This window comes from Stegastes partitus, unplaced genomic scaffold (genome assembly GCF_000690725.1).
Source record: "Stegastes partitus isolate 25-593 unplaced genomic scaffold, Stegastes_partitus-1.0.2 Scaffold324, whole genome shotgun sequence".
Taxonomy (NCBI): Eukaryota; Metazoa; Chordata; class Actinopteri; family Pomacentridae; genus Stegastes; species Stegastes partitus.
In genome coordinates this window covers 150153-155740 of record NW_007578055.1, presented here as the reverse complement: position 1 = coordinate 155740, position 5588 = coordinate 150153, and the positions used below count along the sequence as shown (strand labels likewise).

At 41.2% G+C, this 5588-nt stretch overlaps 1 protein-coding gene across 1 annotated transcript in view; it reads left to right on the top strand.

Annotated features, from left to right (window-relative positions):
• The first annotated feature begins 628 nt into the window (after nucleotides 1-628).
• The window catches only part of cpt1a2b (carnitine palmitoyltransferase 1A2b), a 54857-nt gene continuing 49897 nt past the window's right edge, over nucleotides 629-5588 (top strand). Inside the window, exon 1 of the mRNA XM_008283715.1 lies at nucleotides 629-720. The gene's annotated coding sequence lies outside the window, so the exon portion shown is untranslated. The remainder of the gene's footprint in view (nucleotides 721-5588) is intronic.

Here is a 5588-nt window from a genome sequence, read left to right as displayed (position 1 = left end):
GTGTTAGACTAACTGTAAATAAATCCTGCTGGCTCCTTTTGTAAATATATGTATATATTCTTATTTGTCTTTTTCTACTTTTACTTTAATACATTTGCACCACTGGAGTCATCCTTTAATTTCGTTGTACCTTGTGTATGATGACAATTAAAGTATTCTATTCTATTCTGTTCTATTCTGTTCTATTCTATTCTATTCTATTCTATTCTATTCTATTCTATTCTATATAATTCTTAATTTGATTCCAGAAGATAGCTGAATACAGACAATGGAAAAATAGATGACGTAAGGATTCCGTTTTATTTTTATAGAGGGCACATTTATTTCAATTTCCGAAAATTTGCACAAGCATGAATTTGTTACCTACATATTGTGTAAAACATTAACGTGTACTTGTTTAACTTTATTATTAATACTGAATTTTTATGGTGGCAGCCATGCTCTTTGCCAATTAATATCTGTTAAGATACCATTTCCATTTCTGGGACTTCTTCCTTTTTTCCGGAAAACAGTTCCACAAATTAAAACTCTTGAATGTCGTCACTTCCGGACTACATTTCTGCTGCGCATGGACAGTCGGAGTGGCTCCTCTGTCCGTTGGTCCTATCTGCGCAGCTGCTGGCACTGATCGCTAGCGGAGGCTCCAGCAGCAGCAGCAGCAGATCAGGCGTCTCTCTGTCAAGCTTCTCGCCGAGAAACACCCACGAAAACACGCTTCAGGTAAATCCCCACTCGTGTTTTCTCACCTCTCATCGAATTTCCTCCTCAGTTTCCTTCTGGTTAACGAACAGTGGTCGCTTTGATGTGTGTGTGTGTGGAAGCATCGCGCTGGGTGGGAGGTGGTGCCCGGGCATGAATGGACCTCTGTGGACTCCCTGGCTCCGGTTCGAGGCTACAGTGAGACTATGCTAATAGAAGTGTAGTTCACAACAAGTATTGTAGTGTTGCTCTGCTCTGTGCATTGTTGTTGTTGTTGTGTGTGTTTCCTCCCACTCGGGGAAGTGATGGAGAGCAGCAGCAGCAGCGTGGCGAACTAGTTCCTTTAGTGCTTTTTATTCCAACAAGTCCCACACAGGAGGAAACTTGGCTAAAAACGTTATTTATTTGGTTTTTATTGTTTCTAGCTGTGGGGAAGCGCTCCAGCTGAGGGCTAGTCTGTTGTACATCTCTTTACAGTTTGCTTAACGTTTCCAAAACATGAAAATCAAGTCACACGCAGATAAAAAAACGCGATGTTCGCCGCATATTTCAGATATTTCCCATTAGCTGGACCAGTGAGAGCAAACAAACGCCCCTTAAAGCCTCTTAAATGTCTGTTTATACGTGTTATAGTTCAACTTTTGCGTCACCACGCCTTTAAAACGGCCCAAACGCTGTTATTGCACATTACATAAAGCCAATGTGTTGATATAGTGAGAGGGAGCGTGAACGCGCGTTTCTTCCCGCCGCCCCTCGTGCCCGCGCGAGACTTGCAGCCTTTCAGCTCCTGCAAGTAAAACCAGTTCATCAACACTGGAGCGCACAATTTAGAGCGAAACGACGATTTGCAGCCTAACTGGTCTTTGTTTTCAGGGGTGTTGCAGCGCAGCTTACTCACTCGAATATCCAGTTTTCTTGGGTAAATTATTGTCAGTGTTGGAGGGTTGCTTTAGCAAAATAAACCAACACACTAACTGATCACGTGTCCCAATAATAGGTGATCATATCTTAATTATACATTAATCTAACTTGATTACTTAATAGTACGTTTGGATGACCGCAATACCAAATATTCAAATTAAGGCGACACAAAATAAATGACTCTCACTTAAATGCATTCTGTAATTTGTGTGAGTATCTGGGTTTATGTGTTGGCACATAGATGGAAGATCATATAATAAACTTATTTTAATTCATTCTAAAAGCAATTGGGTGATGTAGCATTTAAACAGGCCAGCAGAAGAGATGCGCTGTGTACCTGTTGGGGGAAAAGTTCAACCCATAATGCCCATATCACTGGACTGTGGAGCTGGCAACCAGTTTTTATGAGTTTTGTTTTTATATTCTGATTTACTGAGTAGAAAGGTCGCGTTCTGTAGGTAGTTTCAGGAAGCATCCAGTAATGCAAATATCCTGATGGGAGACTGTGAGAACTCTCCGTCCTGAAACAGTCGACATGGCAGACACATATTTCAGATTAAGAGCAGATCAGACTCTTAACTGGCTTTAAAGTTACCTGTATTTGTCGCAGTGATTATTTTGATTTCTGCATTTTTTATTTATTTTTATTATTCATGGCTGCATGCATTTGCAGTAATACATGTACAGCATAACTTAAACTACACTTATTGGCAGTATTTTCCCACAAGAAGCTGGATGAATCGGGTTAAAAGCTTCTCCTTGTGTGTACATCTGATCTTTACAACTCGTCCCCGTTTGGTTGCTCATTAGACACAGAAATAAACATCCCCTTGGAGACAAAATATTTGCAGTCGCAGTAATTAGCTGGTAACCACAACAACAACGGTTGGATTTGGATTAGCTTCAAGTCGGGCTGGGGCGGAACAATATACAGAAGAAGTCATATTTTTGAAGATATTGGTGATATGTGTCACAAATTTATGTGAATTTGTTTTTCTTTTCCACTGAAAGAAAAATGATATGACTCATGCTGCAATCAATACCAAACAAGAATGTTTTTCTTATTGCCTATTACGGTTTTGTCCATATTTTTTTCTTAATTGTTTGGAATTAGTTTATGCTGCTCTTTTAACTACTACTACATTTGAGTCACACGTCCAGTATGTCTCAAAATAACCACCTGAAGATGTTTGAAATTGACAGAAAGTTGTAGGAGATGTAAAATATTTGGTGTTATTGCGCCGCAGGTGACGCATCTCTGAGCTCAGTTTGTGCAACCTGAACAAAAATTATGAAATGTCATTTTTATTTGTTTCTATCGATGCTTCTTTCCAGCGTTGTGTGAGCAAGGACGTCTCGGTATTTCCTGCTATTTCAAACAAAGTTATTTTAAGTTTGATTGTTGGTTTGTAGTGTTTTGCATCGGCACGGAAGTGAAGGCTGGACTTGGATCTGTACAGAAATCGAAATAAACGTGTCCTGACTCGCCATTGCCTCGTTAATATAGGTGAAGGTTCAGATTATTAGTCACAAGATGCAGGAAGCACAGCGTGGGCCTTTAAGGGACGACTACAGAGGACAGTGATCGTTTCAGTAAAGGTGATGAGTCTGTGTTGGCCTCTTTGTCAGAAATCTATGCATTTGTAACCATTTGATAGGCAACAATGTCTATTATACATGAGTTAATGAAACCCAATTTAGAAAAACTGTATTTTATAGGGCTGGTTAGCACCGTTGCCTCGCAGCTAGAAGGTCGCCGGTTCGTGTTCCGGTGAGGCCACCCGGGATCTTTCTGCATGGAGTCCTCATGTTCTCCCCATGCAGCGTGGGTTCTCTCCGGGTTCTCCGGCTTCCTCCCACCCTGAGTCAGCTGGGATACACTCCAGCCCCCCATGACCCTAGTGAGGATTAAGTGGTGTATAGATAATGGATGGATGGATGTATTTTATATTCTCAGATCATTTTCGTGCTTCTTCTTTGGCCCTGGCTTGAATCTCTTTTTCGTGGGTGCCAAAAACATCTTGATGAAGAACAAACCCTGTCACAGTTTAGATTTTGATTAAACAGTTAAATGGAGTTATGTTTAGAGCACGGATTACCGTTATGCACAAATCATTCTTAGACCCTTTTAGCTGCGTCATCCCCCTTCGGTATCCATAGCATCAGCAGCTACACAAACTGTGAGACGGTTACCTCATGCACACGTTTCCTCCCACATTCACACGTGCTAACAATGAAATAGCTGCGGGATGTGAGAAATATGCAGATAACAGTCGCACGGCTGGCTAAACGAGAAGGGGAAGTTAATGCACACACACACACACTGGCATGCAACCTCAAAAAGATTATATGTTGACCTACTTTCTATACGTTATGCCACCGTAACTGTATAGTTGTCATGTCTGCAGCCAGCATGCACCAGAGGCCTCGTTCATCTGCTGTGCTTTAGTCTGTCTTGTACCTGTCTACCGTCGGCCGTCAAAGGCCTTTTGAAAGTTACTGGGCTTTGTGCATGCAGCAGATGTTTTCCAGATAGTTTCCGTCCGAGTTGTCATTGTCTGTTTAGCCGGTGACTCACAGTTTCTTTTGGTTCTCCTCCACGTTTTCCCGGCTCGCAAAGCGACGACACGAGATTTCTGTTCGCTCCCTCGTCAGTCTGAATGATAAACGCTCGAGTTCAAATACGCCAAACCCTGATTAGAAAGTTAGATGTGAAAACGCCCTGAGATAGGGAAAAGAAAAGATTAAATTTAGGCATAAATTTATCCGAGCAAGTCTTCAATTTCCTCCAGAAACGGCCTTTTGTCTTGAAGGTGTCGCGCTTTTATTCACCAAGGTTGAAACACGTTGGCAGCAATGTTGGTTCTGAGATGTTTTTGCGGGCTATCAGGAGATCTACAATCCATTCAGGAATATTTAGTCAGTTTTTTTCTGCAGCATCATGAGAACTATAGCAAACACTCTCTATGCATTAAGTATATTATCGTCAGAGCATATTATTAGCTGGTTCATTCATCTATTTTGTAGGACACATTCATTTGATCATTAATGTGATGAGAAATTCTGCTTATTTACCCTTTAAGTAAGCCCTTTATGACCTTAAAAATGCATTCAACATGCTGTTTAAAAGGCCTAACTGTGCATTTACTCTGCTTCAGCTCTGTGTCACGCTGATTTGTAATGTTTTGCTTGCTTGCTTTTTAAGAGGAAATGACCGCCGCTCTTATTCCATTCATACGTCCATTACAAGTTAACCGAGGACCCGGACGCCTGCTCCGCTCTTTCCTCGCTTTTCCCTCGCGCACTAACCTGCCGCATGCCTTGCTTCGAGGCGATCAGTAACTCAGAGATTGTTTGTTCATGCCTGTCATTTTTGTGGTTTCCTGCTTTCATCACAAGACTTCCTTCTTTCAACTTGCTCGGCTGGAAATCAAGCAGAGTGAACATACTGTCTGATAAAGAAGTATTTATTCGCCATAATATGATTAGCTGAAATATCTTTCAACGAGCTGCGCAAGTCATGTTACGACCAGCCGCAAATAATGTTTCAGTGTTTGTTGATAGCTGCAAAAGCTACGAGCTGCATAGTCACAGTCTGTACTGTCACTGGAGATAAACCAAAAACTGAAAAGGTTTATTAGTATTAACAAAATAAACCAACTTGATGGCAGGTTTACAGGCCTTTTAACAGCAGACACTTGGTGTAACATACTTGTCAAGCTAAAATGTGCCATATCGCACTGAAGCAGCTAAATATTTACGTCTGTGCTTCTCCTGCTGTGACATGTTATGTCTTTTGCGGCTTCAGGGTTTCCCCCGGATCCTTAAAACGTCTTTAAAGTATTGCATTGCAAACATTTAAGGTCATGTAAGTGTTATTTTTACTTGTGAGAGGTGTGAAATTTTGAGTGTCTCTATCAAATATAGCCACATTACTGTATGTAGTTAGAGTTACACAGATTTGTTTG